General features: G+C 40.9%; 1 pseudogene; it reads right to left on the bottom strand.

Annotated features, from left to right (window-relative positions):
• Positions 1 to 310: 310 nt before the first annotated feature.
• LOC118611240 lies at positions 311 to 429 on the bottom strand (annotated as a pseudogene).
• Positions 430 to 13,479: the final 13,050 nt, after the last annotated feature.

Genomic DNA, 13,479 nt, shown 5'->3' on the forward strand with positions numbered 1-13,479 from the left:
TTGAAGCACACACACAAAACTGCATGTCTAATGCATATGAGTCTGGACATATGCATTCACCTTTGAAACCATCATGACGGTCACAGCAAACACATCCATCACCTTCAAAAGACTTCTCATGCTCCCCCCCTCCCCCACCACCACCACTTTTGTGGTAAGAATGGTTAACATGAGATCTATCCTTTTTGCAAATTTTTAAAAAGTTTTTTTTTAGTTTTTAATTTTTTAGGCAAGACAACCCTTGGTTGACCTCATGGATTGCAAGGACCTTGTCAATTTATAATCCCTTATTTTTTAATTTTATTATTTACGCCTACAGCACCTGGTCTTCCTAGGTGGTCTCCCATCCAAGTACTAACCAGGCACGACCCTGCTTAGCTTCTGAGATCAGATGGGATCAGGCTTGTGCAGGGTGGCATGGTCGTAGATTCTTTGCAGATTCTTAATACCCTCTTGTTAACTGTAAGCCCATGTCATATAACAGCTCTCTAGGACTTACTCATCTTCCATAACTAAAACTTCATGTCCACTGAACAGCTTCTAATTTTCTCCTGCCCACACCCCCTGGCAACCACCATTCTGTTCTCTGCTTCTATGAATTCGACTCTCTCGGATAGCACTTGTAAGTGGAATCCTACTGTATTTGTCCTTCTGAGACCGAGTTCTTTTACTTAATGTAAATGCCTCCAAGTTCAGTGGTGTTGTGGCAAACGCGAGGGCATTCTTCTTTGCTAAGGTTGGGTAACGGTCTGTCATATGTGTGTCCCATGTTTTCTTTATCCACTCACCTGTCTGTGGACATCGGTTTACTTCCATATCTTGGTTATTGTGAAAATTGATGCAATGAACATGGAGGTGCAAATATCTCTTCAAGATCCTGCTTTCAATTTACTGAGAAATGGGGCTGCAGACCTGCACCATAGTTCTGTTTTTAGCTGTTGAGGAACCTCCATGCTGGTGTCCGTGATGGCCACACCATTTCGCGTTCCCGCTAAGAGTGTACACGGGTTCCGATGTCTCCACGTTCTCAGGAACACTTACCGTCTTTTATTTTTCTGGTAAGAGTCATCTTAACAGTCATAAAATAATATCTCTTCGTGGTTTTGACCTGCCTCTCCCTGATCACTAGTGACGTTGAGCACCTTTTTTTATACCTGATGGCCATTTAGGTGTCTTCTTTAAAGAAATGCCTATTCGAGCCCTTTGCCCATTTTTAAAAGTGAGTGTTTTGTTTTTACCATTAACCACAAAGGAACATGGCCCAGGCAACCGCCTGCGATCCAGCCACTCTCCCTGGGTCCGATTAAGAGCCGCCCCTCTCAGATCTTGGTCAGGCCTGGAAAGCCCACCGTCGCCTGCTCCCCCAGGAGCGTGAAGCTCTCCAAGTAGCAGTCTTAGCGTCTGCTCCCGGGCATCATCGTGGCTGTTTCTGTGTAAAACTTCCTTCCTTGTATAGGACTTTTCTCCCTCGTGTGGTAACTCAACTAGATAACGCCTGTGGGGGGCTTGGAAACAAAACACTTTGCGGGTCGTCGTTACGTGTGATTGAGAGAAAGAGTGACTAGAATTTGACTTTTAAAAAGCAACGAAACTTTGTAAGCGCTGGGGGGATATGATCAGCTGTGTATTTAGAAAATATGACCGCATTTAATTTACTGTTGGCATTATTCATTTTTTAATTAGTTGATGATCAATATGGCTCAAACCGTGATTTGCATTTACTCTGCCAGGTCCCTGAGGCTGCCACCAACCTCGAACCACCGTAAATTAAAATTTCCTCTTGAGGAATTTGTCTGATCAGACAGATAGTGTAAACTCGGGTTGCAAACGTGATTTAAGGACGGCTTATGGTTACGAGTTACGAGGGTAAATGTATATTTTTTCCCACCTGAGGGCTTACTTGGCACAGATGAGTTTCTTTTCTGCTCAGTTCTGTGCAGTGGGGTTCACGTCTTACTCACCCTCATGCAGTGGGTATAGCATCTTTATTAGATTTCCAGGCCTGAGGAGCCCTTGGGCTTTATGTCGCATCTCCTACCTCTTCAGCAGGTGTCAGAGAGGACGCTTGGGGTCTCACCGCTTCAGTAAAAATCTTCGAGTCCTAAGTCAGCCGTGACCGTCTCTTGTCTCCCAGGGCTTCTGGGTGGCTTTGCTTTTGAGACTTCACGCCTTTATTACTTTTATGTTAGCAAGGTGATGCATTTGAAAAATACTTAAACACTTTTATCTGATATGTTATTGTATTTAAAAGGATTGCTCAGGTTATCTAATGCAACAACTGTCAGATGTAGAAGTCTAGAACCTTTGTTTTAAAGGTAAAGAAACATAGACTCAGAGTTACCTCATGACTTTCCCTAAATCAGACACTTTTTTGAACAAGCACATATGCCTAATTCGAAGATAAGGCCAACGTCAGCCTTTTTGACACTATCCGGCATTTCGCTTTTACCTCTGTACTTAAAAGAGATCAATGCCTTCATCAAAAATTATTTGACTGTATGGCATAGAGCATATTAAAAATATGCTAAGCCCCCAAAAAGATCCGGGGTGATTTTACAGAAGCAAAAAGTAGGAGTGAAGTCTGGCCTTTGGAGGGGTTGGCAGTGGGCGTGGAGAAAATCATCCGAATGCAAGGCAGCCCTCTGTCTGTCTCTCCCGCCCTCAGGGTTTCCCGTCTCTGTGTTTCTTTTGTGTCTGCTTCATTCTCTGCCTGTTTCTGTTAACCGACCGTCTTTGCTGCAGTTTGCATAAGGCAAGAAGCAAACATCCCAGGTCCTTTCACATTATCTTGGCAGCTGAAACAGCCGACAGGGACTGGGGCCCTCAGGCCAAACTTCCATAGATGACGGGAGCGACACAACTTAATCGCCTCACTTGGACTTCTCTTCCCATCAACTTGGGCCAGAATTTCATCTTGGAATATGACAGCGAATTTTATGAGGATCAAATATTATTTAAAGGACATATTATTTAAAGAGAGAGATAGGGAAAAAATGAATATTCTTAATGGTATGGTGAATAGGCATATATCCTGATATTATGTTTATGTTATATTTATATATATAAATATATATTTTTTTATTAGACCATGAATTACTTTGAAATTTGGGGCAAACCAATAACCTAGGCCCTTAAAATAATAGAATGGCTTGTTTCAACATTTGTTAAACAAAAGTGAGACAAAAACCTTCCTATTAAGCTTTCGTTCTCATGATATGCTTGGTGGAGTGATATTTCTTTCCTCTCCAAGGTTAGTACAAACAAATTACTAAGTGTGGTTTAATGGTTCATTCCAGCCAGCAGTTGTCAAATATAAGATGGAGAAGAATGACCTTTGTGAGCCTGACTCCTAGAGGGTAGCTATCAAAAAGGCAGCCTACAGGTCAATTTAATGAGTGAGATGACCTATTATGGATAAGACAAGATCAATTGAAATTGCTACTAATTGCGAGCCAATTTCTGATGTTTTATTCAACTAAGAGTCTATGGGATCCGTCCTTGAAGTCATTCTCACATCCGAAATTTAGATTCTTCTGAATATTGGGTAAAAGAAAAGAAGATAAATGCAAGTGTGTGTGTAGGAGAAGAGGTAATTATTTCGATTGGACATTTTTAAATTAGTTTCAAGTGCACAGTACCTTGGCCAGACATCTCTGTAGTCTATAAAACAATCCCCTCAACTGCTCCTTCTCTCCCTTGACCCTCCCCCTAGCCGATACGTTAATGCTGACTGCATTCCCTGTGTCGTGCCCCCCCTCCCTGCGACCATCTATCGACCACTTATTTGTACCTGAGAAAACAAGGGTAATATCTTCTAAGGATTAAAAAACTAGATTCTCAAATGGTGATTTGAAAATATACATTTTTTTAAAGAATACAAAAACCAGTTGTATATTTGAAAGGTGTTTTGCGATCCAAAACAATTCCTAAAGAAGCACTATGACAGTTATTGAAAATCTGAAGGCAACAATTCACTTAAACATAGCTGGAGAAGGGAAAAGAAAATCTGGGATGGATTACTGTCTTTCTATCCACAACGGGATTGGTAAGAGCATTGTAGGGAATTAGAGAAGAAATAAATGGAACAATTTAGATACACTGCGGTTTTTGTTGAGAAGATATGCTTCCCAACCCTTTAATACTGCCCAAGCTCCCAGTCCTTGTCAATTTTGTGTTTGTCGAGCAAATTGATTGTGGATTCTTTAGCCCTTAAGCCACACTGTGATAACCATCCAATTACACAATAAATGCGTTTTGAATTGAGCTACAGATGGGGTGCTTCTGTATAACCTTTTTTTTTGGTTGTTCCTGTGATGTTATATGATTCTAATAAAATAAGCTTAGAATAATGTGCATCCTGGGAACGCTCTGACTTTCAGGGTTTTTTCCCCCCTCAGACGTCATTACAGGAGACAATGAACAGGTGTCATTTTGAAGTTCACAAACTCTCATAAAGAAATGTGATAGACAGAAATGGGCTATGTTTCTAAGAAGTCAGGGGCTGTATCATTCACCAACATAGACACCATTCTTAACCAATACGGTGCCTGGGACGGTGAACGTGCTCAGTTATTGTTTGTTGGTGAAGTGGACAAGGAACACGTTCTGTTGGTTCCAAAGAGAATGAATGACATGATGCACTGTCTTGATCTTTTCATTTTATTTCACAGCATAAAATCAGGTGAGTAAATAAAAATAAATGTGATATCAAATTGATTTGTAGTTTGGGCTCGGAAATCTAGGAGTTTCTGGGTCATAAAATGATAGTGAAGGTTGAATATACATAATCTAAATTAACTGGTAGTTTGTCCCTGAAAACTTGTCCAGGGCTCACTGACATTAAAGAGAATAAGAATTATGCACTGCAGTCTCCCACACACATAATCTATCTCTTTTCATATGGCATTTACCTTCAATAGTGATGAGTATATTTAAAAATATCATAAATAATACATCATATAAGCCTGTTTTATTTTGGAATTTTAAAATTAAAAGCTTAGAGGAGAAGGGATATAATAATAGAATGAATTGGGCTATGAAGTAACATTTTTAAGTAAAATTAAAATATAATTTTAATTATGTTGGAGACCTCTTCCTATTTTCTCATAGAATTAGAACTGGAAAAAATGTCAACTGGTAATTTGGGGAATTTTGCTCTTGATAATGTGAATTTTTAAAGTGGAGGGATAATGTTCTGTTCTTCTCTGAATTCACAAGGTTGAACATAAAGTCTGGCCTCTCATCCTCAAAAGGAATGTGTCAACTAATAACAGCAAATGCTATGTTAATTAGATAACTGCTCTTTGGCTGGGAACTCACCCATCAAAAACTTCGTGAACAGTTTGTGAGAGAAAGTATTTCAGACTTCTCCTTCAGAAATCCACCTCAGATTTCTTCCTTTTCACTAATAAGATGTTATAATGCAATGTTGCTTTAAAAATTTGGAGGCCATTTGAATGGCAAAAATGTCACCAAAAGTATTATACATATATAAAAAAATCCATTTTCTACAGGGCCAAAAGGACAGAGTGGTTAAAGACAGAAGCTTACATTTCAGTTTTGAATTGCACGTGTCTTAAAACATGAGGCAATATGGCCTTGGTTGACTAAGGCAATGTATAAGATGAAATACCTTTTACCAAATCCATCTTGAAAAGTAGAAGCCAATGACAGGCAATCAGTTGTTTTTCAAGAAGTGATGAAGACATAGTTAAAAGCCTTAATGTTGATGAGAAATGGGCTTTCTAGTGCTTTAGGGGACAGAATGTGTTATTCATAGGAAAAGAACTTTACGTTTTCAGGAAAATTATAAGTGTGATATGCTGTCACTGAACAAAGTATTAGGGAATGTTAAATCTCCAGTCGAAGCAACTTGTCCACAGGTCATTTGGGGGGTTCGTCTTCGTCTGTCCCTTCAGATTGTTACTTGATTTTATACTTACTATTCTCTCCTACTTTTACACTTCATGTCTTATTTGTGCTGTTGACCTCTGGATCCAGCTTTGACCTTTCCCTTGACCTTGAGAATGAGATGCACATTCCTGACGGATGTCTTCACTTGGATGTCACACATGATCCTTTACCCCAATGCTACCTCGTTAGCATTCTAGGCACTGTTGGTGACGTCACCCTCATCCAGTTGCTCAGGACAAAAAACCAGGTGTCATCGTAGACAGGGCTGCCACTCATTCACGTGGGGCTTTTTGGCAAACCAGAAAGAGCTGACCTTCCCTCGTGTATGCACACAACTTACGTGATAAATAAAGTTCAGGTGGGATTTCAGTCCTCCCTTCCCCCCCTCGGTTCTGGGCATAATGGGCATAATGGTAAGCCCACATCTGTGATCCAATTAAACACCCAAATATCTTCTTTTCCTTTTCTGCTAATTCCCTTTTAAGTTAAATATTTTATATAGAAAAAGTGTTTATGTTATGTATGCGTGCCTACTGTAATGCTATAGAAAACATCACTGAGCCCACCACATTCCCGAGAGCCTGATGTTATTAGTATTTTGACCTATCCCTTTTGATCTATCCTTTTTATCTTTACTGTCTCCGCTTTATTTCGTGCTCCCTTCCTGTATCAAACCTATCACCCAGTTAGATTTCAGCTTCCCAGAATGCCCGCATCAACCATGAACCACATCACTGCACATTTTATTTTATTTTTTATTATTAGTTTCAGGTATACAGTGCATTGATTAGGTATTTAACTGTTTCACTTTCCTGTGTAAAACTCTCCTATAGATTCTCACTCCTTAGAGAGGAACCTCTGAGCTGCTCAGAATGGTAGAGAAGGCTGTTCCAGGTCTGTCCCCCAAGGGACAGAAGCCCCATCTTTGGCCAGTTCACACTTGAGGCAGAATTGACGGTGTTCCCCACGCAGCTCACACCCCTCTCCAGCGTGCAGGAGGCGCTGCTTGCCCCTGCCTTGCCAGTCAGGATAGTTTATTGAAATTGTCTCTCTGTGTCCATCTACATTGCTAGACAACTAGCTCTTTAAAGACAGCAAATACATCTCATTTATTTTCGTTTCTAATCCAATTTCTGGATCAGAGCAGAGTTTCAAATGTTTGGATCAAAATGGTGAGGAAAGAAGTCCATCTTAGTATCTGTTTGGTTGATGCCAAACCTTCATTCTACATTTTGTTTGAAATTAAACTGGTTGTCTAGACATTTGTTCTGAATGCCTTTCAATGTGTGCTTTTTATTTTATTTTCATTTTTTGCCATCACATAAACCAGCCTCTGGAATAGTTTCGGGAAATTTCTAAATGTGAATCAGGGAATCTGAAAGCAGTTGGACAACAGTGTTGATTTTTCCCACATAATTAAGTGACTGAGACCAGGGGATGTCCCTGGAGTCGCATAAACTCAGCGTATATGAATGTCGTCCCAGCGCGCTCCTGCCTCAGGTAGTGGAACTTTCATCAGCACCCAGGCGTCTTCTCCTGCGCGCCCGCCCGCCTTTCATCCCTGTCGGCCCCATTTCCCTACATCCTCCCGCTTCTCTGCAGGGCCTGCCGAGGCTCCCAGCAGCCCCGAGCTTCCAGAGACGTTCCGTGTGTGCGTTTCCTCTCCACTCTCTCTGACTTTAAGCCTGCTCTTCTTCCAAGGCCACCATTTTTTACTGGCTGTCAAGAGGGAAGCAATCTCGTTAAATTAATTCAATTAGTCTATGAATAACTGTTGTTTAACTGAGTCTGTGGACTGTCTCGGGTGTTTCTAAATTTTAAAAGAGGACACTTACGCCAAAGTAATGAAGCTTGAATGATGCATTGTATTTTGAGTGTGGTGCATCTTGATATTTTTCTAATCATACCCGATAATGCACATGCCTATTCCTTTTCCCACAAATCAGTATTGCATGGATGTAAAAATACTTGAATTGCTCAGTTCGTAAAAGAAGTGATAAGCTTTATAAATATTGTTTAGCGGCAAAGTCAAACATATGTACAAAGCATTTTAAAATCAACTTGGGTGATTATTATTATCTGTGGATGTCAGTAAAAGAGCAAAATCTCAGCCTCTACATGTGTCATTGAACTTGCAAGAAACAGGTTTGTTTTTTGATCTCCCTTTGCACCCCACAACAATCTCGCGCTGTGGGAAAGCTCGGTTCATAAGGTGGTCTCTTCTCTTCTCTTCCCCGGCCCTAATGCAGACCATGGCGGTAAGGGACGTTTGACGTCTTAGAAGCAGGGAGATGACTTTAAGACTGTTGGAGAGGTACAGGGGAGAGGTGACGGTAGTTAGCAGAGGGGAAGGGGAAGGAAAAGGGGAGAAATCTAATATGGGACATGTTTTGGAGGGATGGTTGGAGTCGGATTTACTAACTTTTCTGATAGAGGACACTGTGCTGTTGCATAGTCTCAGCGGACATCCAGCGTGGGGGAGGGGAAGCACATGGACTTGGGGGTCAGAGAACCTTCCCTTATCTGCACTTTACTTCTGAGGACTTGTTTGACCTAGGGCAATCTCGTCACTCTTCTGAGCCTTAGTGTTCACAATTCCAATAAGTGAACAACCAAATAAATGAACGAATGATCAAATAATTAAATGGGTAGGGAATGACACCAAAGTCATGTAATTTTTCAGGGGATAAAATATGAAATAAATTCATATAAAATACAAAGAGTCTCTATGGCTAAGCTTTACATTTCTTTGCCTTAATGTGATCATTTGTTGGCCTTCTCACAAACAACATTCTAGATATAGATTATTCCATAAGCTGTGCCTTCTGGATGATAATATATTGACGAGAGTGCTAGCTTATAATTTCCTATAAACTTTCATGTCAAATATCGTTGTTGTTTCTCCCAGTCTCCAAGCGAGTGCAGCCACTGGGGAGTAATACAGGAGCTGCCGCAGCCAGGAGTTTTAAACATTCTTGGGACTCGCCCTCTCACGGGCTGACCTAGCTGGGGCTGCCAGTGTTTAGGGACAGTGTGCCATAAGCTTATCAGTTAATAAAGCAGGTCTGCTCGTAACTGAGTGATTAAGCCGTTGTTTTGGTGAAAACACCTTAACATTGAATTGAGCTGTCAGGGATTTGCAGGCAACGTAGCAATTTTTCAGACAGGGTTCTGGCATTTTCTGATATCAGCGTTATATATCTAATTAATACTATTCCTGTTTGGTGTTTCTGAGACCTGAACTTCAACTGCTTCATAAGTCGAGGATTGGGGAGAGAAGTAACACTTTCTCAATTACCTGAATTTGTTTTTCTCTTGTATTACCTCCTCCCCGAACTCGTCTCAGACCTAACACTGCTGCTCCCTATAATAAAAGGCAAGACCAATGCCCCCAAATGAACATAAAACTTTTCCCAGTTGGTGTTTTAAAAAATGATTCAGCTAATTACACTTGTGTATACACCTTTGCAGTTTAGAAAGCATAAGTTTAATTGAGTTACTTTGACATAAATAATCACAATATATCTATGTTTCAGTCAAGTTTCAGAGCAGCAATGATGACAACAAAAATGTAAATCAGTCGATTCCAGACCTCACTCACAGAGGGTGAGCGGCATGAAGAAGACGAGCAAAGGGCGTCTCTGCACCCAGAAACTAGCAGATAGGGAGGCCATTCTAGTTCCTAGGCTTGAAGAGACACAGCATTACTTGAGTCAATGAGAGGTGGACCTTTGGAGAAGGAATCAATCATATTTACTGTAGTCCTGGAGGAGTGCAGCCAGCAGAAATACATTCCAAAGCACAGAGTGTAAGGGGAAGAAATATAGTGACTTTTCTCTCCTCCCAACTTCTGGTTTCCTCCTGCTGATACCGATTTGACCAAGCCCTGCAGAAGCCAGGCTGTAAAAGGGCTCAGATGATGTGGGCCATCAGACTAGTCTTCCAGTGACAGAGAAAAGAGATGAGCTAAGAATTAACTAAAGGGACTAAACGAACAATAATTGCACAATTCGTAATTCTCAGCTGTGCTATTGCACCCTGAAATATGCTCCCAGTTATCTAAAGGGTTTTATCATTTTTCTGAATAGTGATTTAAGTCATCCATGGGGTAATGCCAGAAAGGCCAACGGTAGTCTTGCAACTCTAAGTTCGGAAACCAGGAGAAACATTCACTGTGTGCAGCTTCGGCTCTAGCCCTGAGTTTGATGAATGGGGGAGTGTGAATGGTGGACTCTGGTTCTACCAGCGAATAAATATACACGTCTCCACAACACGGGGCTTCTGTTTCCTCTCCTGTAATATGAGGAAGATTCTTTATTTTTTTAATTGTGAGGGTCATCATAATCAGCACTTACTCACACATAACTGCTGGTATACATATATAGGAAAGGCACATTCACAGACAAAATTTTATGTAATAATGAAAGCCATGTATATGTGATTGTCCTTTTAACACTGTTGGGATTATCCATAATATCACACTTAAAGTAACAAGGTTAGTTGAAAGTTGACGTAAACACAGATACCCTTTGTACAAAACAGTCTGCCGTAGCTTTGCGATATGAAATTAAATGCAAATATTTGGAACCAATGAAAAGATGAAGCATGAGAGTTATTGGAATTCCAATATTGCAGAGATGGCTGGATTTTTATGTTGTTCTTATAACGTATGCTGGAAAATAAGCATCTGTGGAAGATCAAAGATAACATTAGTGAAACCGTTGGCTGCTTTCCAGTGGTTTCGACCAGAGTCGAGTCTTCTTCTGCTCTTCATGGGCAAGGATTTATCTCCCTGGTAGGTGGCTTTTCTCCCCTTTGCATGCCCCTTCTGTATTCATCTTCCTGCTTCCTCTTTCAAATTCTCTATTTTTGTCTAATGCTCATGCTTTTGTCTGAATAGCTGCCATAAATTGGCAAGTAGTAAAGGCTGAAGGGTTCTTTGGGAGTTGTCAAAGTAGAGTGAAAGCAAGCAAGAGGGACCAAAGTATTTGCCTTTGCTGATACTGAAGGCTCACGGTTATGGGAGTCGCCTGTGAAGAGAGGAGTTGGCTTTAAGATCTAACGAGGCATGCTTTGGTGTTCTTGTTTTCGCATTATAGGAAATGAAATAAAATATATGTTAATAACATGATGTAATGAACGAGGCTTGGATGACCTTCCTTCCGCTCCCCTAAAGCCACTTCTTGTCGATGGCACCCAAGTGCGTAATATGGAATCGTAGGAGTTGCTCTCTAAACCATCACATCTAGGCACCCGCTACATCTGATGAATTCTGTGGACTGCATTTCCTAAATATCTCCTGATGTATTTTTGATGCATTGGCTTGTTCATTCACTCAGCAAGTATTTAAGTGTCAGGCACCATACTAAATTCTGAATACAAAGGTGGATAAATCTTCATGGTCTTGACCTCACAGTGCTTACAATGTAATGAGAAAGAGTAATAAATACACATAAAAGTGTATATTTATTTCTTATTAATTTTTATTCTATCTTTGTTTAATTTAACGATTATATCTATATATAATTGTCTCAAGATGAACATTCTGGATCATGCCCTAACATGAACAAATTCTTCTCTTCTGGTGAGTAGGTTCAATAAAAATCTATGCTCTTTTGAATTTATAATTTAGATTTTTTTTTTTTTATTACTATTGCAGGTCACCAGCAGTTATGTAGGTATAAAATATGGGAATTATGGTTGGAAGAAGTGGAGTACTATTTAAGAACAGGTAGAAAGGATGTGGATAGAACAATTAGCAGTGGAATGAGCGTTGCCACGTTCACACTGTGAGCGATTATTTCTATCGCTCAGGTGTGCGGTGCTTCTCTGGGCTGGAGAGCGCATCCTGTTCTGTGGGCTTTGTTGGCATCACAGTCCTGAGCTCCTGTCATAACAGCTGACGTGGCTACGAGTGCTGCCATGAGCCTCTAAGCACCTGCCATGGACGGATCACTGATCAGAGACGAGCTTTCACTGCCTTCGAATTCCTACTCGTCAGTTCGGTGTGGGAAGGGAGGCCATGGGCACAGAGGCAATGACAGCAAACAACGTGTGGAGGAAGAGCCGGATCAAAAGTCCCGTTGTCCTCCGTCTTAACTGAGCATCAGTGACAAGGGCAGGTTCGGCATGGGTTTGCCTGAATTTCCTCATCCAGGAAGGAGCTGGCGCGCACCCTCAGGAATGAATGAATGGTGCTCCTTCGGCAGATCCTGCCCTGCCACTGTGCTGTCAGCAACGACACCAATTAGTGTCAATTTTAATGATGGCTTTTGAGACTCAAAGGGGACCAGTGTTTTGGCTACGGAAGTGGAAGTTTGGTTTTCTATTCAAATGACATGAAAGATAAACCTTTTGACAGGGGGATTGGGGGTCTGTCATGTGGATGGAGAGTGAGTGAGTCATTTGACTGCCATATGAAATGTTTCTGTCTAGGTATGTTTGATTTTTATTATTTAAGGTAGTGTTCCAGGAGTGTAGACTTCTATGGTCTGAATCTGCATAGGAGATGAGAATTCCCAAGGGAATTTCCTGTCTTTTTTGGCACAAATGATGGTAAATACTTCTAATGTGTTTTCCAGGAGTGGTGCTAGATTGTGCTGAGCTATTAACTCCCCTTTTAGACGAATTACTTTCCTTTTCAAATCATCTGGGCAGAGTCTACACGTCGTCTGTAGCTATTGGAAAGAGGTTTAGGGTTTGGATTTGTAAACTGTGTATCTTTAGAATGTGGTTCTAAATGACTCAGCTAATGTGTCCTTAATACAGTCGAATCTCTTAGGCGAGGACATGTTTCTTTCATGTTTACCTTCCTCTACTTCTCCTTCTGTTTAGTAGGGGATTGAACTACCCGGGCGGTAAAAGCAGACAACATTATCTCTATCCAGCACAATATTTATGTCAATGCTGATAATCCAGTAGCCTAACACAGAACAGTGTCATAAGCAGAGGTTCAATATTAAGAAGAGAACTAGTTCAAGCCAGGAAACTAGTTTAGCCTTGCAAGTGAAGCCAACACAGAAAATTGACGAGGCATTTAAAGATGCATGATTTTTTTCTTTTAGCATAAAAAAAATAGTTTAGGTTGTTACTTTCTGGGGAAAGGGAAGCTACCACTTTCTCATCTGCCAAATTCAAGGTGATCCCTCACCTCACATTATTCCCCGTTTAGGGTAATAGTATATAGTATCAACGACACAGTCCGCTCCTTTATTGTAGAAGCAGAACGCATGTTTTTTTGAAGCCTGTTTAAAGGCTGAGTCCATCCGGACTTAAAAAGAAGTCATAACCGTTCCACGCTCTCATGTGATGTGCTATTCTCCCTTTCCGGACACTGTGGCGGGTTCTGGGAGGGCTCGTTGGACTGTCATGGCATGACGCCCTTCTCCTACTTCACCCTTTCATTGGTGACCTTGACATGCTTCTCGGGGTTCTGCAGGGTTGTGTAATTTGAGGTCTTTGGGTGGAATTTTAAAACTCAAAGAACCTTTTAAAAAATCCACCCTACCAACTCCTTCTTTAAATATAAAAATGAAGTATGTGTTTGTTAGCAATTGGCAGTAAATA

Source organism: Rousettus aegyptiacus, unplaced genomic scaffold, assembly GCF_014176215.1.
Source record: "Rousettus aegyptiacus isolate mRouAeg1 unplaced genomic scaffold, mRouAeg1.p scaffold_m13_p_13, whole genome shotgun sequence".
Lineage (NCBI taxonomy): Eukaryota > Metazoa > Chordata > Mammalia > Chiroptera > Pteropodidae > Rousettus > Rousettus aegyptiacus.